The 26,643-nt window shown below is 40.4% G+C and overlaps 1 protein-coding gene and 1 long non-coding RNA gene across 4 annotated transcripts in view; one reads left to right on the forward strand and one right to left on the reverse strand.

Annotated features, from left to right (window-relative positions):
* Positions 1-9,407: 9,407 nt before the first annotated feature.
* Positions 9,408-18,385, reverse strand: LOC139828126 (uncharacterized). The gene is made up of 2 exons (XR_011739414.1): positions 18,289-18,385; positions 9,408-15,640 (listed from the first exon to the last, which is right to left on the reverse strand). It is a non-coding gene; the product is annotated as an uncharacterized lncRNA (long non-coding RNA).
* Positions 15,530-26,643, forward strand: part of FLRT2 (fibronectin leucine rich transmembrane protein 2) — a 62,352-nt gene continuing 51,238 nt past the window's right edge. The window contains exon 1 of one of the 3 annotated variants that reach the window (XM_065838438.2): positions 15,530-15,652. The gene's annotated coding sequence lies outside the window, so the exon portion shown is untranslated. Of the gene's footprint in view, positions 15,653-18,671; positions 18,806-19,558; positions 19,645-26,643 lie in introns of those variants that run through there. The other 2 variants (XM_065838437.2, XM_071809534.1) reach the window with 2 other exon arrangements.

The following is a 26,643-nucleotide window of genomic DNA, read 5'->3' on the forward strand; positions in this document are numbered from 1 at the left end:
CAGTACCACACTGTACAGCTATGAAAATTAAAATACTTGCTTTTATGCCTTTGCTGAATCAGAGATTTTCTTGAAATCCCTTTACTGAAAGTCTACCTGATATTATGAACCCCACACTCTTTCAATCTTCATTCAGACAATGTTTTTAGTAAAATAAGGACATTTTCTGGTGTCATAATACAGCCCATCAATTTACCCTTAGTTCAAATCACTTCAGCTGGTCAGAATTAAGAACACTTTGTAGAGAGACTTTGTCAGTCTCTGAACCAGAAACACCCAATGAACTACCTGAATTCTTGAAATACAAATGTTGCATATGTATCTGTCCTGTTTAGTATCTCTAATAATAACGTGAAGGAGGTGATGAAGTGCTCTTTCTCCAAGTTTGCAGGTGACACCAAGAAAGGGGAGAACAGTAAGTACAGTTGAGGGTTGAGGGACCCAGAGCTGTTGAATGAAAGAGGCCAACAGGAGCCTTATCAATTTCAGCAAAGACACATGTAAATTCCTGCACATAGGAAGCAGAACCTCTTGCAGAATTATGGGCTGGGAATGGACTGTTTGTGGGTAGTTCTGCTGAGAAGTTCCTGGAGGTCATAGTGGGCAGCAAGCTGAGTATGAGCCAGCAGCGTGCACCTGCAACAGCAAGGGCCAACTGCATCCTGAGCTGTAGGAACAGGAGGAAATCAAAAGAAGTGTTTATTCCCACTCATTAGACCACTACAAGACTACCTTGTTCAGTTTTGGCCCACTCCATACAGTAAAGACGTTGCTAAAGAGGAGTGAGTACTGGAGTGGACATCAACATAATTGGGGGCTGGGTAGCTTCCCCTGTGAAAAGAATTTGAGGGACCAGGGCTTGTTCACCCCAGAGAAGAAGGTCGCCTCTGAGTCACCTAACATCTACATGGAAAGAGTTGAGAAGACAGAGCCATCCTCTTCACAATGATGTGTGGTGGGAAGATGAGACACAAGAAGCATAAACTGAAAGAAGAGCGGTTCACATGATATATAGAAAAACTTCCTCCCCACTAGAGCAGTCAAGATTAAATCGGTTGCCCAGAGAATTTGCACAATCTCCACCTTTGGGTGGTTTCAAGGTCTGATAGGATAAAGCCCTGAGGAACTTCATCTAATGATGAGTTGACCATGCTTCCAGTAATGTGTTGAACTGGAGTAAAGCAGTATTGTAGTAACAGTGGAAAGGAAGCCCCTGGATGAGACGTCCTGAGTGTCAGATTGTCTCATTAAGGATTTTTTCCTGAATGCTCATATACCTCTCTAGAACTTGTGCAAGGTACTACTAGAGTTATTATGCATTATTCTGGATAAACTCTACCTTTTCCTCTTCTGATTCATGCTAAGTTCTCACCAAGGAAAATAAGCTATTTCAGTCACAGCATATTTTGGAGTGACTATGTCAAAAGCATTTGTGGCAGCCAGGCTGTACATATGGTCATGTACTTCTTAATATCTCTGTCCATCAGAAACATGTTTCCACAAATCTTTGTGGTCTTCGGTCTCAAGTCACTGGCTCACTGAATTTTCATTAAGTATACCTCTTTCTCTCTGGGTATGTTACATGGGTTTTTTTGGTTGGTTGATTGTTTTTTGTTGCTTGTTTTTTATTTTTTAACTGTGAGCTATCTTAAAATTTTGTTTAGCTTAACTAAGTAAGCAAATTAAATTAAAGCCTTGCTTATGGCTTCCCGGTCCATTTCTTTTCCATTAGAATTAAAGGAGACATTCTTTAGGAGATTGGATAATAATTGCTGAAAAATCCTACCAAGCAGCATGAGTGTCCCAGGTAAATATACACAGGAAACTAATTTCTATGAAGTCTTATTACTATGACAATTTTATTGGGATGCTTTAATAAATGCATTTTATTCACTCAATAGGCCAGATAACTTTCTCTGAAAGCATTATTCTACATTGTGTAAATAAATACATATCCAACCACATAATTATATTCTTCTACTTGCCCAGTATATATATTTTACAGTTTTTAAAATTCTATTTACTCTTCAGCTGTAAGTCAAGCATACCTATGAAAAACAATACTAAACCAAACTATTGCTACAAACCTCCAGAAATGTGCACAAAGTTCCAGTGGGTACACAATCAATCACTGGATCTGCTGAGATCACAGCAGCAACTCATTCATAATTCAATTTTTCACTTACCAGTGCCAAAAATATTGGCATGCTGCACTCATCTGCATGTTTTCGTAAGATCTAAAACCTAATACAGTTGCTATCAAAGTAAACCCTTATCTGAGATGTGGAGAATGCAAAACATCTGCATCTACTTTGTAACAGGTATAACTGAAACTGAGGATTAAATCGGTGAGAACAATTCCTGCCTACTTTACCAATATCTAGAACAGGAGGCCAGGGCTTAGCCATTCCTGAGAAAACATAAAACCTCTGCAACATCATTTTTAAGGCTTTTTCCAGCTTTTAAGAGATTATATCATCAATTGCTGTGAAAATAAGTACTGCTTTTATGATAGAAACAAAACACAGGGGAAAAGCAAGCAAGCAGACTGATGTCACTTTTATGACTTGATGGTTTGGAGCCTACAGAAAACTCAAAGTTGTTGAGATTTCAACACAGCAAGGCATTTACAGCTCGCCATGATGACTCATGGTTTGTATGGGTTCTTTTGAAAGACCAAAGTCCATGAAGATTTACCTTCAGCTAATTATTGTCTTCTGAGAAGATAGGAGAGGTGGATTTTCCATCACGACAATACCAAGAGACTACTTCCCCACCCAGAATTCAGTGATTCACCACAGAGCAAGATATCAAGTAAATACTCTGTGATTCACACTGTCTCAAAAAGGCCATTGTTCTTTCACCACTGGGCAGCTGGGTTTGGGATTGGTAAAAGACTGACATATAATTCAACAGTTTCCACTAACCTGAGAGGGAGACAGTCCTGTGGTGCTGGGATGCCTTCACAGAGCGCTAACACCAGGTAAGTAACGGAAAAGAGCCTTCTGCCATGTTTAGTTGAAGTAGGACACATGCCAGGAAGTGCTCTTTCCTCCTCTTAGCACTTCCAAAATCATCTCCCAGATGTACAAGCTGTGCATGGTGCGAAGAGAGAGTGTCTGATTTTTTATTAGGATGCTGCAGATTTGATTAATGTAAATGCACTAGGATAATACAGAGAGACAAGCTGTTGAATTTGGCTTAAAGATTGTTCCAGTATAGGCGGATCCCTGCCTATACAAATATAATAATTTGTGTATACATGTACTTGTATACTATGGATGAAGATCCCCACCTATGATAGAAAAAAACAAATGAAAAATTATTTTCACAAAATATTGCATTGCGGAAGGTAATAAACCAAACAACCTTAATTTGCATTTAACACTGAAAAGTGATTGGTTTGTCCTGTTTTTTCATAGTTTGAGAAGTACATCCAAACAAAAAGAAAACAATAAAATGGCAGGCTGCTGATTAACAACACACAAAATCTAAATGAATATGAAACCACTTTCAGCTATCTGCTGCTCCAAAATTTTCCTCTACCCCTACCTAATGCTTTTTAGTTTTCATGTCTTTGATTTTCCTTTCAGCCTTCCTCTCACATACCCACTGAAGATTGCACAACTGCTGTAAGTTATTAATAGTTCCCTGCATCTTTTTCTTTAGGGGATTCATTTTAGTAATGTCTTTCAACTCAAGTTGCGGTGCCACTAGCCGTCTTGTACCTCTTTCACCCTGGACGGAGAAGCTGATGAGAAGAGAGGTCACAGACATGCAGAAAATGCAGTACAAGACTGCAGTTGTCCCTGGTATAGCATGTGCTGTGTTTAGATACAACAAAACACTGGTGGTAACACAGGCAGAGAAAATGTTAGGGGAGATATACTTTGTGGGGAGGATAAAGAAAATTTAAAAAGTGAGAACATGTCATTTCTACAAGATATACATATCTATGGGGCATGGCCATTTCATCTCCCATTTCACATTGTCTTCAGCTGTGGGCAAGTTGGGGCAAAGTTGCAAGTCGCTAGCATTTGCTATCTGTCCTGCAGGGTCAAAAATGGTTGTACAAAATACAGGAGCATAGATTAACTGGGGCATTTTCCCTGACCCTTTTCCATTTTCTTTTGTAAGTTATAACAGCACAGTCACTCGTATTTATTACACTGCACTTAGTGATTTAGGGCTTGAGATTCTGGGGTAAGACAACAGGAAGTTAAGAAATGAAAAGGCAGGTGAAAGAAGGTAGAAAAAAAGAGTACAAGATGAGAAGAGTTATGTCCTTCAAAGCAACAAATAAGTCAAAGTTAAGAACTAATAGTAATAAATAGCTAATTCACAGCATAGCTTAACATCGATTAATAAAATAACAACCTCAATGACACAACTGGCAGCAGTGGAACAGTCAATCTGTTGGCAGAAAACAAGGGAAAACTAGCAAAGATGATTAAATGACAGCAAAGAAGTCAGTCCAAAGTCTCGAATGTGCTATAGCATTTAGCAAGTCAAATCAAATGGCAGGAACAAGCAAGCTGAGAAATGGCTGGACAAAAAAATAATGACAAAATTTGAGATAGGGCAGCAGAAAAGCAAAGGAAGTCATAAGTATAGTCCTTTTTGTGGTCCTGAGGAGAATTTGGCTGGGAAACGGCTGGGAGAATGGAGGACCTGGATGCTGCAATTGGAAATGAGTTTTTCACTGGCTACTTAGGCAAAACAAGAACCTTGTTCCATGCCCATTGTGTGACCAGCTGTTTCTACTGGTAGTTGAGAAGTTTCTCCAGAGCCGTGTTACACTCTTTGCTGATGAAGATCAGGAAATACACTAGAAATAGAATTCCTCAGTTTTTCAAACATGGATAGCTGCCAGCAGTCTTGGAGAACTACCTATTTCTTGATTGTTTTTTGAGAATGAATGGCAGTATTGATAACAGGTGATGCATTCTGCTGTTTTGGATGGAAAAAGAGAAAGTGGCAGCTGGGATGTGTGGGTGGGTGATGCTGTAGTTGACAAGCAACTGGTAACTAACAAAAGAGGGGAAAAGAGGAAAAAATATTTCATTACTTAAGAGAGTTAAGGAGCTGAGTCCATTTTACTTGTGAAAAGAAGGTTCATATGTCATTTGATCACCATTTATAAGTAGTTCCATGAAGAAATACATATAATCAGTAGGAGGGACCAATGGCTGAAAATTCCAGACAGACAAGCTCAAGTGTATAATTAGGATTGAAGACAATTAACCATCATGATGGATTGTCAAGATTTTGGTTATCTTTTTAAGCTATATGTTCTTTCTCAGCTAAAATTTACTACTGTAATATAAACATTTTAAAATCAAATTAGGCATACTCTAGCAATGTTAATAGACCCTTAGATTATTACATTGCTACTTTAAAAATAATACCCATTAAATATTGCTTTGCTTAGTTTCATGGTATAGATATATAAGTATATAAAGTACTTCTGTTGTTTACAAAATTAAATTAAATTAAACCAGTGTATGAAAAGTTAGGAAGGCTGGTGAAGTGTATTTCACTATGATGGCTTCTGTTCTTTTTAATGCTATTTAACAGTTTGCACACACCATCAGAAATTTCCGGTTTAGTGAAAGTAGAAAAAAGAATTACAGAGAAATATGAAAGTAAGCTGAGTCTCAGTGGATTTCTTATGGCATGTTACTATTTCTAGTCTAAAGAATTACTAATCACTAAATAGTGTTTCGTTCATCTGAACTTAAGTAAATAAAGTTCCTAGGCCTCTGAAACCAGCCTGCATGATGTAATGACACCACAGTTAGATCTGCCTGATTCTCTGTTAAAAGCAAAAACGAATAAACAAATGTATGCACATTAATGTTTTCCTTTTACATAAACCACCATAGTTTCATTTATACTAATGCACATCAATTAAGAATCTGAGCCATAAAGTATAGCCATAAAGTATATACTATTTTATTCTTCTACAGGAACTTTCTTTCTGATAACCTTCACTTACTCATGAGAAGGATTTCCTTGTGAAGGAAATGATGCTCATTTGTCCCATTTTACGTGTAAGGAATACAGTATCTGTACAGCCCACTATTAATGTTTTTGACACTTATTTTTTTCAGAAATCTTGTTTCTTCATCTAAGTTGCAGATCACTTCTTGGGACCTATCTTTGCCAGGTATTGCATATATGTGGAAAGACAGCTTTCCTTATAACATGAACTCTTCTTCAAAATGAGATGTAATGAATGATGAAACAGCTACCTAGGAGGAAAAAGATCTCAAAGACAAGCGTAAACAGTTACATGAGAAGAAAAAACTAGGGAAATATTTTAATTAAATAAAAGTAAAGCATAATGCGTAATAAAACCAAGAAGGAATGAAAAACATCAGTAAGAGTCCTTACCCTCTCCTGGACACCGATCTAGTCATTATCAGCTGACAATTTTACATCACAAAAGATATTACTTACAGCAAGCAATGTGGAGTGCTTTTGAGCTTTAGTCTATGTCAAGGACAGTGTCCAGAGCATAAAAGATAGACTAGGAAAAAGTGTGTAAACAGCTGTGGGCTATAACAGATCCCTAATCCTGAGATTTACCCCACCTTGCTTTGGCACATTGATCTTGTAGATAAACATTAGTGTTAAGAGTATAAACATTTGGTAAATGTGGAAAAAAGTATGACCGATATTTCTGGGTTGAAAATGCTAGAAGGTTACAAACACAGCTGGTAATTAAAACAATTAAAAGGAGAAAGCAGTTAGCAATCAGAAATGGATGGTCGAGGAGGAGTAAATAATGAGGAAGAATGCAGACAAGTGCAGAAAGACATATAGAGCATTCAAAATGCTAACAGATGACAGACAGTTCAATGCAGATGAATGAAATGTAATTATGACTTTGATGAGTCTTCATGGCACAAGACTATTCTTTCTTTGAGATAAAATATGACAAATACAGATGAAAACAGATTAAAAATTTGGGAGAAAAGTCACTGTGCATCATGATGACTGATAAGAAACAGAAAGAAGAAAGACAAATCAATGTATTTAATGAGTCTTAATAGCCCAGTCATGCATGTCTGTGGATTAGTATGTTCATGCTTCATAAAATATGAGAATTTAAAAAACAGTGAGAAGCAAAAGGGAGTTTCTTCATGTAATGTTAAATACAAGGTATCTGTTCGAACACTCAGCTAGAAAAAGATCATAAATTGTAACTTGATCATAAAATGTAACTTCAAAAATTGGCTAGGTGGTTTATGGATTTTCTGAACATTTCTCTAAAGTGTCAAACAATGGCATGGCCAGAAGTAGCAGGGTGTTGGCATAGTTGTACCAGTTCTGTAATTCATAGCATCAAAGGTTGTACAATCAGTGTTATCTGACTCAGCTGACTCAGTAGAGTTTGTCCTGCAAAAGCAGAAGACATTTTTTGTCCATTTATCTCTCAGAAGTATAGAACTCCAGATTTGTAATAGTAACCAAATCCATAGGAAGCAATTTCATGCCTTCTCTCTTAATACAGTTACAGAAGAGATATACCCAAAGGATTTACTCAGATGTCTCCAAGGTCAGATTTCCTAGGAAATGATAGATTTCTTAATATTATCCCCTGCCAATCTAGAATAAGCCTAGCTAAGTCAAATCAATTCTATGAGAGCGTAAGTTAAGTGACAGTAGACTGGGCCCTGAGGATATGGGCAACAAAGAGTGCACCAGTACTGCAACACATTCCTTAGCTAAGATACCACATGGCACAAATATAATTCAGTATTTCTGGACAGTTTAGAATATGGAAAGAAAAGAAAAGCAAAACAAACAATCTGAAACATGTAAATGTAACCATAGCAATAACAAGAATTGAGGTAAAACCAGAACTGCTTGCTCTAATCTTTTCTCAATCACACAACTGAAAATTGTGAGATTCAAAACCTGCATTTCTAGTGGAAATCACAATGGTAATCTACGATATTATGTAGAAATCTCAAACAATATTGATTAGGAATTTCTTTTTTCCAATCATTATCTTTTTCTGTTACTTTGTATTTGTTGGTTGATGGGGACATTGGTTTTTTAGCTTTTTATCCAGTTTGACGATTTGCATTCTTTATAGTGAGAGACTTTTTTTTTTTCTTTTAAATTAGAGCTGTAACTATTGACTCATTTGCAGTGGGGGATCAAGCTGGAATGGTTAAAATTGTTGCCTTCCCTAGTTGTCTGCTCATCTCTTTCCTCACCTCACTCAACAGGAAAAGATTTCTTAGACTGGCAGCAACTCCTGACAGTTACCAGTTTACAGCCAAGCATAAAAAAGGAAGCTGAAAATTGACCCTGGTCAGTCCTAGTACATCTTTTGCTGTCAACTGCAGTGGTTCGAGAATATATCTCAGCAATAACTGCTGGAAAAAAAAAAAAAAAAAAAAAAAAAAAGTACCTGCATGGGCACAGCAAAGAGCTTGGAGCAATAATTGCTTAAACCAGCTTAGTTTTTATGTGACTGCAGAAGTCTGAGAGTCTCAAGCAATTGTTTTACTCTAGAAGTTAGCTCTGTCAAATTATCATCAGTTATAAGGAAAATCATAATGCCATTTTTCAAAATAGTAATAGTGCCTCTCCTCTATGGGACTGTCTAATCTCATGTACAGCAACAAGAAAGACTATGAAAAGTGAGGCACTGATACTATCTTCCATGAGCTTAAAACCTTTCTCACACATAGATGAAATATCACGTTTTCAAATATTTCATGTAACAGATTATCCAGTATGGATTGGTAATATCTATCATCTGTGAAAAGAGATGAAGCTTGTTTGTGAGCTTATGAAACAGCCCTTCAGAGAGTTATTGTTACATATTAGTGAAGTATTACATGTGTTTAGTAAGCCAAGTGTGCACTTGCTGGTGCTCAATATCATAAATGTCAAAATCCTGGGGCCACCCATAGGCCCTGACTGGGTCCATCATCCCCTGGGAGCCCCCACACACCCTTTGCTCTGGTGCTGGGGTTCCATGTCAGCTTGGGGTTGGCACCCAGACCTGGTGTGATCAACCCTGGAAGTGCCCAGGTCTCCAGTCCTGCCTTCTGGATGGACCTTGGACATATGTGATAGCCTTCTTTCCAGTTCTGTCTCCAGTCCTGGCTAGATCCTGAGCATGACTCCCCACACTGCTGTGTCTCGGACTGTTAACGGATCCTGTCCTGAACATCCGGCTTTGCCCACTCTACCTCCCTGATGCAGCACTGGCTGAGGTCCACCCTTGGCTTCTAGCTCATCCTCCTTTTCGGAGAAGTCTTGCTCTTGCTGTTCCTTGACAATAAGTCCAGTAATAAACCAGTAATCATGAGAATGCCCAGACTGCTCCATAACAATAGTCAATAGTCAATGAGTCAGAAACCAGAGAAATCCACAAACAATGACAAAGGAAGTATATAGTAAGTTTATTTTTTTTCAATAGTCATTAAGGCAAATTTTGTTGGACAAATGCACAAAACAAACTTCAATGATCTTCCTGTAGTGAAAACCCAGCTTGTCTCTGAGCTTGCAGAAATCTGTCCCTCTGCTGAACAAATGCTGACAACCATGCAAATGTTTCAAAAATAAAATGGATGAGTCAAATCCTGAAAACTCTCCTCTCCCTAACTCATTTTATTTGGACTCACTAAAAGTCACCAATAAATTATTATACATACAAGCTGCTTCATTCTCTTCAGGGAGGATTTCACTGCCTTCTCTACTGCTACCAAAAGAATAGCTTAACTTCCTAGCATTCTTTTTGCCTGAGGCACAGACAGGAAGATCATTTTATGATGCAAGTAAAAAGTTCATTTTATCCTGGAGGTATATTCCTGACTCTTCTTCATAACTACTCCACCTAGAACATTGCATGTGTGTTGTGTTTAATTAAATAAACCCATGACTGATTTCAAGTGAAATTTATCACCACCAAGTAAGCAGAATTAACTGAAGAAAAAACTCATTGTGAATTGAGGAAGGCTCTTTTTGAGTCAAAAGCAAAGAAGCAGAAGACCAAAATTTAGTGTGGGAATGAAATGACAAAAAAAATATCTACTGATCCTAGTGACTAAATATTCTTCATAGCATCAATGTAGTAAGTAGCCTCACACCTTTGAGGAGTGCATTTCTGCTTCCACACAGCACACACCCCTCATTAAAGCAAATCCCTTCTATTTCTCTGTCAGGAGGCCATGGTTACCTGGATGGGTGCTGAACCTTTCACTGGTTCAATAGATCTCATGAGATGTCTTTGTTCCTTCTAATTACATTTCCCCTAAGTCTAAAAGGCTCTGTCTTCCTATTGATAAATACATTATTGAAGTGGTATAAGCTCTCTTTTACTCACCTTAAGAAAAATTTAGGACTGAACAAGATTAAGCTGGTTCCTTATGTTTTGAAACTGATGAAGAATTTCTGACTGCTGTGACAACCTTTCTATCCCCCTCAGCCCACAAACCTGTGATGTGGGTGCTTTGCAGTGCTGAAGATTGAGACAAATGGTTTCACAAGATATTTTCACTGTCTCAAAATCCTCTCAAAGACCTGAAAGCTTGCTGTCAATTTATCACGATTCAAAAGAGATACCATCTGCCTAGTCATTCTATTTTTTGGGTTTTTTTTGTTCTTTCCTTCAGGTGATCAGTCTGTACCATGGTGGCATGCTTTTCTAATCTGTAGTAATAGTCCCTGGAAAGAGGACCTTCTGGCATAGCAGCATGTAAGCATTATTCTCATTTATTTCTGAGTTTGGAGGTGTAATCATGTAGCCTCTGATAATCAACTTTGATGGTCAGGGTAATGGCTTTATACCTTCTTCTTTAGGTAACTGAAAACAATTTTTATTTTCACTTATCTCTTTTGCAACAAAATAAAGACACATGAAGGTTTAGAAAAGGCTTCATAAAATGGCATTACCCCTTTATCATAAACAAGGGATTAATGCAGAAAAACCAAAAATCAATAAATTTAAATAGAAAATCTACATTCTCCTTTGTATCCTGTTACATATAATTAGCTTATTCTGGAATTGAAAGAGGCTTAACAACAGCTGTCACATAGAGCTTAAGGTTTCTTAAAACATTGCAGAACAAAGTTCACTAGTCTTGCGCAAAGTGCTGCATGGAAATTGAGCTGCTATAAAGCTATAAGAGCTATGCTATGAGCCCTGGGGTCTATATTATAAATTGCAAGGTAGTTTTTCTTCATGTTATCTCTTTAAATAATATTGAGATAATTTGACCAGGCTAATTGTTTTAAAATTATTTTATCCTGTCCAGCTTTTCTAAATCCTCATAATCCTAAAATCTTTCCATTCATGTTTATTGAGGTGAAAGAAAACTGTATCCTCTTAGATTATTTAGAAGAACTTTTCCACAAATCCCCTTAAAAACACAAGAAGCAATAGAAATGGACTTGACAGAAACAGAAGTGAGGGAATTATGTTAGCTTCCTGAACCTGTGGATAAGAAAGTACAAATGAATCTGATTTTTTTAATCAGTAGAAAAATAGCATGAGTGAGGCCTTGAGCTCCCTTAGGAGATAGGGCAGATGGCCTTCCGACCAGAAAGTGATGCTTTCTTCTAGAGCAGATTGATAGTCTGCCTTCTAGCTGCCTCCACTTAGAATAAAAGAAGAACAAGGAATTCATAAGGGGCCACTTAATGAATGCTGTGTGGCTTTCACTGAGGTGGTGTTTCAGTTCTATATAGTGCAGCTAAAGTATGTTTGATAGAAGTGTGTAGATTCTTTTTCCAGAAATTTAAAAGTTCAGTGACAGAACCAAAGATGGAAGATATTCCTTTATTTTAAAAGATGAAAAGGACCTGAATGATTTTGCCTAGAAAATATCATAGAAACAATTTATATGGGCCATTTGTATGTTAGTTGCAAGGTTTCACTTATGCCTTCCACTCCCACCATGGTAAATAGTTAGATTTTATTTTTTTAATGTGTGTTGATTTCAGACAGTTTCTCTTATCATCATTCTATTTTCCCCCTGCATTTTGCACACATTAAAAACACCAAAGAACCAATGCATAACAATGTTTAATGACTGCTGGATTCTTATGTCTGATTTAGCCATTTCAATTACCTAAATTTCATCAGATGCAATTAATTGTTGGCTGGATTAAGCCATATTTGTGCAATTGTTTCCAGCATGAAAGCTGAGGTGAGCAATCAGCAATTTATGCATAGAATTTTGTCTTCCCTACAGACTTTTACTTAAAATGAGATGGTACGATATATATTCAGTCATAGTTTACTTTGGCCAAAAAATGTGATCAGAAATATATACTTTTTATTGTTTCAACTGTAATAAAATGTTACAGTTCAGCTTCCTGTCTTACCTATTTATCCACCTATTTCCAACGTGTCTAGTTAATGGCATCTGGGTAGATCTCTTTTAATTTGAACCAAATTTGATGTGAGTCTCTAAAGTTTTCAGAAGAGAAGGGGAAAAAAATGCAACAGATTTTGACGTGCTTATTTCCTGGTTTTATTGGAAATCAACTTGACAAAGAGGATGCAAACAAACAAACAAAAAAACCTACTTTGGAACATCCTCCTCAGTCTTAAAGATTAAAAAAAGAAAAATCTGTAAGATTCCCAGATTCCTGTGTCTCATGGGACAAAGCAGTAGAAGGATAACCTAAGGCAATCCATAGAAATAGTTTATCACGATACTGTCAAAAGCTAAATGCAGAAATCCCTTTCAGTGAAGAAGGGAGAACCTCTACTACGTCAAGACTATGAAGTGCAGCCACTGAAGGCACTAAGTATACTATTACAAGGTGATATCTAATAACATATACAAGTCCAAAAAAGAAGGTAAAAGTGGACTGAAGGAACAGGAAGAGAGATGTCTGATGAGTCATATCACAAACTCTGCCAATGCATGTTTCCGAACCAGTACGGTATTTTCATTTTAAGCTCACCATAGTATGAGAGCTCAGAGAAAATACATGCTGGGTTTGAGTATTTCCCGATCTCATGTATTTCTACTGAAAATGCTTCATTTGTTTCATTAAAGTGGATAGGAACATATTAATACATTCATCTTGCCTAGAATCTGTTCTTTCCCTTCCCTTCCCTTCCCTACCCTTCCCTTCCTCAAAACATTTTTAAAGAAACTGAGTTTCCCAACTTTGCTGAAAAATTAACTTAGTGATTTTTTTTCTTCTGTCAGCTGCATGAATTTAAGGCCTGAACCAAAATGTTGACCATTATTGACAAAAAAAAAGAGATTATTCAGTATGTATAGTTAGAGAACTATTTCCAGCTCTTTTTACCCTGTCTCTTGCAAGCTGCAGAAATCATTCTAACAATATAGCTGTGAAAAAAAAAGAAAATAAACACAAAAAAAACCCCACACATTTATGAAAATACACTTTCATTTTCATAATCTTTCTTAATGTTACCCCATTTAACATTCTCTTCAAAATAAGTGATGTTGTATTATGGATGAGTGAACCATCACTCCAGGCTAGCCATCTTGTATGATCACAGATAATTTAAAGATAATATATTTCTACATCCTCCTTTCAGTTTACAGCCTTTCAACCATGCAAAGCAGTTTGCTAATAAATAAGTACGTTTCACGCATTTATAGAGTGATGGGAGGGATAAATTGTCAAAGTCCAAGTAATCAGAGTACAATCAAGATGAAAAAAGGGGGGGATGGGAGGCACTAGCTTAAACAGAGTGTGTAGACGGAAAGAACGGTGCAAGTTTCCTTCCCCCCGCCGCTGCTCCGGCTCCGGCCCCGGCGGCGGCCGCCGAGCGCCCGAGCGCTGTGTTCTGCTGCCACCTTGGCCGCGCCGCGGGACCTGCAGGCGGCCCCGTTCCGCGCCCGCGGAGCTCCCGTTGCGCACCTGCGGCAGCAGTCCTGCCTGGGAAAGGGCAGCTCTAGGCACGCTCTCCACTTATTGCATCCGCTGTTGTAAATAGGACAAGAATATGCAATGTCTGAAGGGTCTTCTGTTTTTCGGAGAGGGGGTGGGAGGTGTTCTTCAAAGGAAGTTTATTTGCTTATTGTGCTTAAATTCGAAAATTCGAAATGTCGGTGAGAGAAGAATCTTCTGCTTTTTTGCTTACTGTAGGATTCTTCTCCTTCCTTGCCCAGCCTTACCTTACACATTTAATGAAAAGAGCACTCAGGTTCTCCTTCAGATGCACCGACCTGCCTCTGTGTCCTTCCCACTGTATGACCACTGGGGCTCTGTAAGGAGTTCCCGGCAGTCCATCTCACGTCCAGGCTCTCAGTGTCGTTCAGCTGCAGTTAGAGGTCCTCCCTCTCTACCCCGTTTTTTTTTTGGAGGGGGAGGGGGGAGAGGTAGAGAAAGGTGACAGAAACATCATAATTTACTGAAAATATATAGAAATTAATATTAGAAAACAAATGGAGTTTGCTAATTTCCTTGTTTCCCTCTCTGCATCTTCGTGTAACAGTGCTACAGCGTTGTCTTGACATCGAGCTCCGGGCTGGTGGTACTGAGTTTGGAAAGCTTTCATGCACTTCATTTCATCTTTCAATGGCACATGGTTTTTCTCTCATTTTTAAGGCTATCTTCTGCTTCAGAGGAAACATGTTCTGACATGCTGGAGTTTGATGGTGGTAAATATTTCCTTTGACTACAAAGCACATGTGTAAAAGGCGCTTTTTTTTTTTTTTTCATGGAAGTATGTTTTGTTCTCGCTTGCTCCTTTCTCTGCTGTTATTAATAATCTGCAAATGAGTTGATTCCGGAGGTCTAAGTGAAATAGCACTTTCGGATCTGCACTTTCAGCCACATCACGCTGAGGAAAGTGCAGAAGCTCTGTGTATGCGTGTATGAGAGGGATTCACGTGATGCTTATGCCAGTTTGCATACCAGACTCGTTGACAAAGTACGGACCACAGGTGATTCTCCAAGAGATCTGCTTTGCCGAGAGGATTTTTACAGCCCCTAACCACAGAGGAGAAGTATTGGGTTCTCCAACTGCTCTCCAGAGTTGGCAGTTCTGTTTTGTTTTCAGCTGAAAATAACCTAGAAAATGACACGCAAGTCCCCAGCCAAGCAGCCGTCTGCGCTGCGGTTCCTCTCAAATAAACGTTCCCCCGTGGGGTGAAGTCTCGGTGTCCGTGCGAGGGAAAGGGCTGCAAAGGGTTAAGCCGCTGACTGCTTGCTAGGCAAAGTTTGAGGAAGAATATGTCTGAGGCTGAGTACGCTGCAGCCTCGCGTTTGAAATCTGTCACCCTCACTTAGGAGCTCTGCATCTGTTTGTCACCGGTGAATAATGATCACACGGTGATAAGATCGCTCCGTGGCTTTGCGCCGGAGCCGCCGGGGGAAAGAGAAGAAAGGAAATCACGAGGCGTTTAACCACTTTAGCAGGGTGTTCTTCAGTGTCATCGGTGGGTGTCAGGGTCAAATGACCGGCTGGACAACGGCTTGGAAGAAAAAAATCTTTCATCCTTTCCTTGAGAGAAACCTTGGGTGATGGTGACCATCGGCAGCTATGGGAAACAGAGACCTTGGTGGTGATGCTTAAAACAATACCATGCTGGAGCCCAGCTGTTCCGCCACTTTCTCCTCTTTCCATCTGCCGGACCCTGTGGGCTTTGGGTGACCTACCGAGGAGGACCCACCTCTGCAGAAGCAGGTAACGGGTAGTTAGGTGACTTTTTGGATTAATGCAATCTTGACATGACCAAAGTGTGTCCTGAATATCTTTCTCTGATTCGGAGTGTGGGCTGGTTGAGGGGCCAGGGACAGGGAGGGGTACAGACATAATTCCACCTAATCTCTTTGAGCCTGCGGGGTATGGCAGCAGCCTGCAGCCTTGCAGAACTTTTTATCATTCCCTTTTCCTCCGTGACTAGGAATATAAGGGACATGTGATCGACAAAGGTCTTCTTTGCCTTATGTGTCGTCGACAGGTTGCTAGTATCTGGGACTTGGAGAAAGAAGGGACAGGTGGACAGAGGAGGAGAAAGACTTAAGGGACTTATTTTTTTTTTTTCTTTTTTTTTCACGAGAAAATGCACCGGTTGTCCATCAGCTCCAGCAAAGAGATATAAACCATGCACAAATAAGTGCTCTAAAAAATATGCAGAGCCTTAAAAAAAATATAAAAACCAGGTCTTAAAAAGTCAAGAAGGACCCAGAACACGTTTTGAAAAATGTGGTTCATTCGCCTTTGAACCCTATGGGATTCCTGATCCTTTCATGCCTCGGCACCAGCTGGGAGCTGCAGGCAGAGACTCAGCTTCAGAGCAGCCCGGTCTCTGAGCCGGGAACACAGGCTCTTCCCGCGGGTCTGACCCGCGCCAGAGCCGCTTCTTCCCGGCCGGCTGAGCCTTGCGGAGGCCCCCGAGCTCGCTCCCCTCCAGCCCGGGGGCCTAGAGTAGGTCGCGGCCCCCGAGACAACCGTGCCTGGAAGGGAGCGGGATCTCGTCCTCAACTCCTTTTCCCTCGCCGAATCTCCTGAGAAATTCCGAGCTACCTGCACTCTCATTTCCATGTTCCTCCCCCCCGGCCCCCATCACTTCGCGCATCCCCGTAGATGAGGGCATAACCTCTTCTCCGAGCGAGCGGGCAGCGCGGCTCGGTGATGTAAATAGGCGGGGGGGGTCTCCTAAGCCCCCTTGGAGGGCACGTGGTGGCGGGCAGGGCATGTGCTGAGGGGTAGAAGAGGCGGCGAGCACACCGCGGCTGGGCTGACCCTCACTGGGGCTCCGCGATGGGCTCCTCGGTACGGCTTATTAAGCCTTTGAAGTCGTGAATAATTTAGCTTCCCCCCGCAAGCGAAGGGCGAAGGAGGTGCGGAAACGATGGCGAGTGATTCAGCTTTTGAGGTACGGCTGAGAAGAAAATGCAAGCTAGTGTGCAGACGGGGGTGAGGAGGAAGCAAACCCCGAGGCATTTCAGTCGCCTTTTCTGTTTCCTCGACACATGGCATTGATCAGCTCTCGTCTTCTCCATTCCTCCCCAGCCCCTCTCTTAAAGTGATTCGCAGCAAAAGACGTATTGTGCATTTTCTTCACTTAATGGGGGAGTTTGAGGCACATTCTCTTCGCACACCCCACGTCCTACCTTGACGGCTGTATTCTGTCACTCAAGTGCATCTCGGTATTAAATAGCGTTGCCTTTAAGTGGGCTTGTCAGGGCAAGGCAGTAGTTTACTACGGAACCGAGAGGCGAGGGAAGGGTTACCCCGAAACAAGCGCAGACAGCCCGAGATGCATATAGACACACACATGCACATACATGAACACTCACACGCACACGCACTGAGTGTACTCCAGGAGACATAGAGGGTGGAGGGTTCTTAGCGCTTTAGGGCAAAAGGTGGTTTCTCCAGCGGTTTCAGAGTAGTTCTGACTGATGATGGAAATCAGACGGAATAGTAAAGGAGGTCTGTCTCTTCCCTGAGGGTTGGACTTTCTTTTATTCCATGTTATGTTTATTCTGTCCTGCTATTGCCTACCTAAAAGTTTGCAGTGGCGGAAGGAGAAGGAAAGAAGGAGGTAGGGGAGGCGGGCTTGTCGGTGGCTGTACATGAAATATCGCCATGTTGGTGGAAAGCACGGCTGTAATTATTGCTAGCGAGGGTATCTCCCAGTTAGGACCGCAGCTCGGGGAGTTTTCCAGCTCACTACCCACCTTCCCTTCCGATACACGCTGGCAGTCCCCAGAGCAGCGGGACTGAAGCAGCCCTGCCGCACAGGGCAGCAATATTCGTACCCTCTTTTCTTGCAGTCCGGGCCCGGCAGGCTCCGCGGTGAGGCGGGGCGGCGGGGCGGGGGTCCGAGGGCTGCGCAGCCTTTCCCCTCCCCCCCAGGGCAGCACCGCCCGCTTGGTTCCCCTCGATGAGAGGAGGGGGGGTCGAGTCCAAAAGGACGGAGCTCACTAATCTGTTCTCCGCAAGCAATGGGTTAAAAACGGAATGAACAAAAAATGAGGGAAAAAAAAAAGAAGGAAAGAAAGAAAAAGAGAAAACCTAGCCTGATTTTGCCTCTTGGAAAGCTTTAGGTTGCAGCCCTGCCTTCCAAGCATTCTTTAAACTAGAAATGTGGGAGGGACTCCAGGAGAGAGAGAGAGATGGCTATCAACTGAATTCATTACTGTAAACATCTCCCTGGGGTGTCAGGCAGGGAGGAAAAAAAAAGGCACGACTTACATTAGCAGGGAATAGTCAGATCTGAGGCATCATTACTGCTAAGATCAGACTGCAATCCTGGCTGAAAGCAGACGCAGGACTTAGAGCCAGACGCACGCACTCGCACATATACTCACACGTATGTGCCCAATGCCTTCTCCGACGTCCAAGTGTCCTGAGTCTCCGTGCCTCCTCCTCATGTGATCCTTTCACCATTTCTAAAGGACAGAAAGAAAGAAAAAAAGAAACCCCAAGACCAGGAGTGCAGCGGTCCTTTCTCCTTTAATTTTTGCCGAAGAAGGAGGAGCGGCAGGGGAAGAGCGAGCGAAATCAAGGAGAGAAAGTGCGCTGGGAATGCCAGAGCCGCGGGCTACGCGCCGGAGGAGGAGGTGGCAGAGAAGGGGGCAGAACGATGCCGCTGCCTCGTGAGGGCGGAGGAAGGCGCGGGAGCCGCGGGGGTCGCTCCGGAGCGGCGGCGGCTGGCGGAGAGCGGGCCCGCGGGGCCGGCCGGGAGCGGCGCTGGGCGACCGCGGTGAGCGGCGCGGAGGGCGGCAGCCACCACCGAGGAGCGGCGGAAAAGTTTTGGTGTGGGGGGCCAGAGGCTCGCAGGGGGATTATGATCGGTGTCGGCGAGGGATTTCCAGATACTGCCAGGTACAGTTGGTATTTCATTTCTTTCTGTTTTCCTTCCTGGTAATTCTAGCCCCGGGCGGTTTAAAGTCACGGTGCCCTTTGCCTTCTCCGAGAAGGCAAAGTTAAGGAGTCAGGATCAGGCTGTGTGTCAGAAATATCACCTTCGCCTCATTAGAGACCCGTGTCTGCCAGAGTGCGGCACAGGGCTCACACACACACGTATTTATGAATGGCTGGCGGCAAGTGTTAGGAGGGTCTCCGGGTTATTTTACGCCAGCGTGTGGGTTCGGAGTGGGACTCGCAGCTCGCAGCTGCAGCGGAATCCCGGATCACCGGCCGCATTTCAGCCCCCAGCGGGCCGGTGCAGAACCTGGCTCCCACCCCGTGGCCCCGCGCTGTGCCGGGCGGGAGAGAGAGAGCCGAGAACTACCCCTGCTGCAGGAGAACCGGCAGAGCGCCTGTGTTAGCACCAACGTCAGTATTATTTGAGAATGGGGAACTTCAAAGGTGAGCCTTGCTCGGAAAAGGCTGTCGACTTAGCCCGGCGCCGGCAAGTGTTGAGAGATCGGAACGAGCTGGGAGCTGCGCCTGGCGGCAGAATCCACCGGATCCCCATCAGCAGCCTCCGGATCGGCGCTGACTATGAGTGGGTGGGAGCGAGGTTAAAAGAATTGGATCAGGACTTCTGAATACAAAAGAGCCCCTCATAGACCTGCTGAGTTAGACGGTGATCTCTGGCAAAATAATAACAAATACTACAGAGCGATGAAGAAAAAAACAGATCGCAAAAAGAAGTCACCTCTCCAAAGCATGAGATAAAACTCCGTAAAAGATAAAGAGATCAGCAGCAAAGTGAGAGAGTAAGACTTTCCACCTTCTTCTCGGAGTGGGAATCTGTCAGCAGGAGCTTTTAATTAATTTTAGTGGAGGAAATCTGTTTTAAGGCTTACAATAAGCTAATAAATCCAAGGCACAAATCCGTGTAAATTCCTGTGCTGTGTGTGAAAGGTACTGATTAGATTTCTTCAGATGCTGCTTTTTGCAATGTAGAGCCCAGCTGAATAGAAGGGGAGAGGTTCGTTGCATGAGTAGTAGGAAAAGATACTAAAGCAAGTCAGACCTCTCCATGCACAAATGTACACACACACACAGAGGCACACAGGAAGACAGGATGTGTGTTAAGGAGAGGTTTATTCACTGCATCTAACTTTACAGTGCTTGCAGGGAAATTAAACCAGTTTAGAGGTTGAGAGTGATTTAGAGGTTGAGACTTGATCACAGCTTCTGTTAAAAAAAAAAAAAAAAACAAAAAAAACCAAGCAGGCAAAACACCCTCACAAACTTCCATGGACTTAATTCCTTGCTTCATTCACTGGTACAGTCGTTTCTCCAAGAGCACCTTTGTATATTTGAAGTTTCAGAGCAAATTAATGAATTGGTTTCAGATATATGTGTTCTTGTTAGGAGAAAACCGCCACCCTGGCATTTTTTCAAAATACTTAAAAGGTACTGTAGCTATACTTCTGTCCACTGTTCTTTCCTTTCTTCCTTTAAAGCATCAATGTATGCAGTGTTATCACTGAGACATAATCTTTGCATAATCGACAAGATACAACAGATGTTAAATAATAGGCATAATTTCTAAGTGACACATGTTAAACTGTTAATGTTGATCTTGTTCCTGAAAAATGTGTGAGAGGAGAGATTTCAAATATCATTACTATTTGTGGGAGATTTGCTATTTAAACTGTTGTTCTCTATCCTGATATGGTAGTGAGGCAGTTAAGAGTGCAGGCCTGGAGTACTGCAGGTGAGGCAAGTCAGAGCACTGTGTAAATACAGTGTCTGTAAAACTACCTGTGACTAGAACAGTCGTTAGTGTTTTCCAAAGTCCAAGGCTGTAGAGAGAAGTGCTGGAATGCACCCAGCATTCTTAAAAGAGTTGCTTCTCACATACACCCTATGTTTTGTATAAGATGATGTTATCTGTGTTTGACTTTGAGAGTCTGGATCTAATTTGAGCCACTGTTACAAGTCACATTTATATCCTGGCCTGCTGGATAGTTTGATTTAGGATGTAGACATATCCCCTTTGCGTAACCCTACACCCTCCCAGTTGGAATCTGCATTACATAGGCTATGGTTTCCTTCGAGAATCAAGAATGTGCTTGCCTTTAACTACTTAAAATAGCAGTATCTAAAATGTAGGATGTTATTAGGGCTGACTTCCCTACCATTCCTGCAGAAAGGGAGAGACATAGTTTTACCAAGTCAAGAAAACAAAAAGGAGTTCAAACAAGCATCACTATCAGGCTTTTCCTGTACTGTGCTTTCTATTTAAATGACTAGAAAGAAGGGACATACACGATAGTATTGTTTCCAGGAAGGTGAGAGCTTTATTTCTTAATAATTTCTGCTACCTTTTTAATCTCAAAATGAGTTAATTTTTCACTAGTTTACTTTAATCTAACTTTCTGGCTTTTACCAGGCGAATTCAAATCTAGTCCATTAGTGACCTCTATCTGTGAGAAGCGTATAGTCACTAATGTTTTTTTCCCTTTTTCTTCTCAATAGGGGATTGTACACATAGACTATACCTGCAAGTCACCTCTCTTGTCAGGTTATCAATGACATATCCATTACAATGTGATTTCCTAATTTTTTAAACAGGAAAACAGGAAAAACAAACTCCAGTTCCAAACGTGTATCAAGTACTTGGAAAGACCTCTTAATCTATTCCAGCTATTCCAGTGTTAAAATGATTAATGTTTTCAAAAATCTGAAACCCAAAAAGTATCCAGAGGTATTGAACATCAGTAATAAAGGACCTGTATGTTCGTCTGATGGTTTAATACTTACTCTAAAGTACGGTGACTGTGTGAAATTTTATTGCCCTTGAGTGCTTACATAATAACTGAAACTTGAGACAAACACTCAGACCAGACACACTATAAGTAGACTTTATAGTAGCAGGGTGTTTAAAAAATTAAAAAAAAAATCCAGCTGTGTCTGTATTAGGAGTACATGTCAGAGATCAAGGAAAAGGGGGTCTTTATAAACACATGGTCTCTTTTAGGGGATTATTAAACCCAGCTTCCCAATACTAATTTGTCTCTTGTTTATATCCACAGCTCTATTCCATGTTTTAGTTAGTGATTGTAAATGGCAGTTGAGGACTTGATCAGTGATATCTTTGGGTAGGTGAATACCATTGTTTGACAGTTCCCAGATTGTAGTTGATTACCTCGGTGTTTGATAATACGATGTGTTTAGGTGTTTCCTTCCCTCCCCCTTGGGCAGTCTTTTTAGGAGTCTTTCTGCCAGTGCTTTTTATTTATATCCTCAAGAAACAAAAAGAGCTGGAACTCACCCCAGGGGTATGGAAGTTGTGTTTTCTTTTCTTTTGGTAAAACAAATATTTATATTTTATTTGTCTTTTACCAAAAAATGCAAAAGAAGACAACAACAAAACCCCACCAAAAGTCAAAACAAAACAAAACCTCAAACAATAAAAAACAAGAATATAGAGTTGTTACTATTATTGTAAAGAAGGTTAATTTAACATACACGGAAGATATGAGCTTTAGTTCCCCTACAGCTATGTATAAAATACACTTTTCAAGTAATTTACTCCTTTCAACAAAAAACAGCCACAAAAAATCATCATTAAAATATGTTTCTTGGCAGGCATGTTTATACATTTATTTTAAACAAACCCAAACCTTATTCCATAGGTAATGCTCAGGAAAGAAGAGTTTGAAATAAAAAATATTCCTGTTTAACAAGTCATATTCTAGTCATATCAAACAGTATGTCCTAGGAATAGTGCATTTTAATCTGATATTTTCAGCCACTGGTGAAAGGTGTTGGAACCTTCTTATATCTTCTTTTTTTTTTGAAGATGGTGATTTACCCAGGGAACAAGTTTCCCCCCTGCCCCTTTGATTCCTTCTTCTGACATGGTTCTTTGAAAGGAATCAAAATTAAATATTAGCAACATTTTAAAACAAATCCATTATGCTCTGTTCAGCATTCCTGAAAACCTAATGATGCATAAAAAGGTCTGTAAAATATCACTACTAAAAAGAAATCTTGTGCTATCTATCAGCTCTACCTAGAAACAATCTCCTGTACATTTTATTTCAAACTGTAACTGCTTTATTTATTAATTTGTTTTAAATAAACCTTTTTTCACCTACTTTAATGAAAGCATGTATTTATAAAAGCATACGGCACAGAGAGTTTTTGATCATTCAAAGGTACACTGTCGCTGAAACTGTCCCTTCAGTCCTTGCAGACAAAACTCAGTAGGCTTTTGATGTACAGGATCAGATCATTGCCAGACTCCGTCCTGCAAAGTGATAATTTTACTTTGGCCCCAGGTGAGAGGTGACTTGCTTCTGACAGGCCCTGGTCAGTATTTTGTAAGATCTGCCCCTTATGAAGCAGAGTATTAAAGGTCACAAATAATATTCTGGCTTGACTTTCAAGTCAGTAGGCCACTTTCATAACACTTAATCACCAGCTACCTATTTGCAAGGTAAATTATCATTGTAATTTTCTGTGACAGTTATGGATTAAAGACTACAGTAAAAAAAAATTGAAGAAATTGGACAATAATCAGTATATTACTGTAATGGCCTGCAGTCTGGTTTTATAAATCCTGGCCCAGGTGGGGACATATCTTGCTGCACAGAATACGGAAGAGGACATGTTGTTCATTTTATCATAATTCATTTGTGAATATATCACAGTGAACATGTTTGGATGAAGGGCAGATGTTCTGATCTTTGGTCTAAGTTATTTGTTGTGGCTAAGTTGTCATGAGTAATCTAATTATCTTAAAAATGCAAAATCATATAGACATCAAATCAGTTCCTTCTTGAAAACATGCTAGCTATGATTGAATTCATACAAAATTGGCTCTTTTTTTTTTTAATGTCAGGGATCTTGAGGGAGAATTACAGGCAAAAGATTTTGGAATTCCATCTGTCTGATTCATTCTCTGTTCTGCACTTCTGCAAGGTCTGGGCAGGCTGATGCTAAACACTTCTCTTGCAGTAAACACTAAACTGTATGGAAATACTACATGACCCATCAAGGGCTGGAAAGGTCAGAGGTCTGAATGAAAAACCTCATCAGCACCTTCTGAGAACTGAAATCAGTGTGTCGCAGTGTCACTCCCAGTTCCTGCTGGCAGCTTTTGTCATTCCTTCATCAAAACTAACAGGGGAAAATTAAACTAAAGAGAAGGGCTTTTCTCAACAGCACTTCCAGTCCTGCGCCACACAGCTGCATGAATAGCTCGCGCCTTACTGAGCTGTTCTGTGTTAGCCAAGAGACACCATGTGGAAAAGCGCTACCCGTGTGGGGAAAGGACAGAGTGCTCCCGCAGCATGTCCTAGCATGGCTGGGAGCTTTCAGTGGTGTTCGTACATAGTTCTCAGTCTTCACACGGGTTGCAGACAGTCAAACCATGTTTAAACTGCAGTCATAAGGTCATCAACCACAGTCTTGTGGATTCAAAGTCACAAATATTTATTTTCTTGAGATTTCCTGCATGCTTTTCCTACAGAGAAAAATAAATGCAATATTAGAAATTATCTAAAATGGGTATGACATTCACAATGTCAATGTAAATCAATGCAACAAAAAATATTATTTTACACCAACATCTTACTGACAGAATAGGAGATTTAATACACAGTTCTGAAGAAGAAACACAGATTTTATATATATATATATGTGCACATATATATATATAACTTGTGTGTGTTACTTATATAGGTAGCAGCCTTTGTCTGTAATTACGGAGTTCTCCCTCAGACCTTTCAAATAATATATAATTAATTTTCATTTTTAAAAAATTGTTGGTGAATTTCAGGTCAAATTAAACAAGAAACAAACCTTATATCCTTCCTCCAGTGTGTTGGAAGCTTCTAAACTGTGTAAAAAACTGAGGTGCTCCCAAGAGGTATTGATCCCCAGGTCAATGGAAGGGGTCTGTAGCAAGCTTGCCTGTGCTTATGAAATGGAACTTTACAGATGAGAGACTGCTTTTAGAATTAATTTATTTGATTCCAGACTCAATCCTTCTCTTTTTCACTGGCAAGTTAATTTCACACACGCTCTTCTCATGATTAGGGATTACTCATGTGAGTAATAATTTGAATGCCCCAAAGTGATGTCATTTAGCTGTAACTGAAGATGATACAACCCCATCAATTTGTCTCTGGTTATACTAATGTATGTATGTTTTCATTAGTAGTTTCTTCATGTGTGTATGGGGGAACAAGCTATGTGGGTACAAGTCATTTAAATATCTAGAATTGCATCCTTATTAGGACTGTAGCAGTACATCTGTTTGTCACAGATGTAGCCTACATAGTTACACCTCTGTAAAAACTAGTTGTAGACTAGGCATTGGGTGTGCATATCATTTAATGAATTATGATTTCGGTAGGTGAGGTGGTGCCTGTTGCATGCCTGAAATGCTAGCTGAAATCATATGAGGTGTCTCTAAATGAAAGAATATTTGTTAGTAGTGTCTTTGTATTACCTTATAATTTTCTTTGTGATCTAGGAAGTTTCTCCTAGGTGGTGCCTCTTGTGTCATTGAGAGATTTGCATCCAACTAAATGTACCCCATTTAGGAATCTTGTTCATCTGGTTTCACAGGCCATTTCATTGACTGATCTAGGTTTAAGCTTATTCTTATCTTTAATGCAAATGCTCCTAGATTAGTATTATTTCTTGACCCATATCAGTTGAAAACTTGCTGTTCATTTCATACTTTATTATGACTTTCTAAAAAAAAATAATTCACTTTGATACCAGAATCTGTATGAACCTGGATTGGGTGACTGGAGGATTCCAGTGTAATATGTTAATACTTCACATGCATATTGCATCATGTTTCACGTTGTACTGTTTCATGACTATAAGCCCCCATGTTATTAATTGAACAAGAGAATTTGCAGGCGGAAAACACACATAAGTCTAACCAACAACTCAAAGTCATATATCTAGTACCCTTACAAAATTTTCATTCTTGTTTTAAATGTTTTCAAAGATTTTATCTGAGACATTTTATCCTTTGAACTGTCCATAGAAACTTAATTTCCAACACAAAATAAGTAAATTAGAAAAGCAAAACGTCCTGTTATCCAGCCTGATAAATATATCCTTCTTTAAAACAAATGTCCTCATACTGAAACTGAGTATACAGTTGGACACTGCTAAAATTTAACAGAACATGAGCACATACACACATATACACAAAGTCATTCCCAACTGTATTGCTAAATCCTGTGTATCAAATTGGTATATACCCAACAGTGATTTCTGAAATAGCTCATTCTGGCCCTGTGCCATGCTGCTCAGTAAAGAGCTTCTTCTTGCAGCAGTTCAGCAGTAAATGGTAAAATGCATTTTGCCAGTAGAAGTCTTTTTTTTTCTTTGAGAAATTACTTTTCACTGTTTGAGAAAATTAATTTCAGAACCTTATTCTTTAGCAGTTGTGCAGCAGAATAACAGTCTTTACTCTGAGAGGAAAGTGTCTACTATTATAGCTTTGAAAATACTTAGGCAAGAAAGAAGCACAATGGACATCTCTCTTTTTCTTTTTCTTTTTTTTTTTTATGTGCACTTTGAATGCCACAGACAGAGCCAAGTCCTTTATCATTGCCCAGAGATGTCTAAGCCTCTGTGTCAGAGCATCTGACAGTAACGTTACTCGAATTCCTTTATCCATGTTGTTCCCAATCAAAATCTCTTTTTTACTAATGTGGTAATGTATATTCAGAATGATAAACATGCACATACATGCATACAGGGACACATGCAAAAAAAAAAGAAAA

The sequence above is a fragment of the Patagioenas fasciata genome, chromosome 5, assembly GCF_037038585.1.
Source record: "Patagioenas fasciata isolate bPatFas1 chromosome 5, bPatFas1.hap1, whole genome shotgun sequence".
Classification (NCBI taxonomy): domain Eukaryota; kingdom Metazoa; phylum Chordata; class Aves; order Columbiformes; family Columbidae; genus Patagioenas; species Patagioenas fasciata.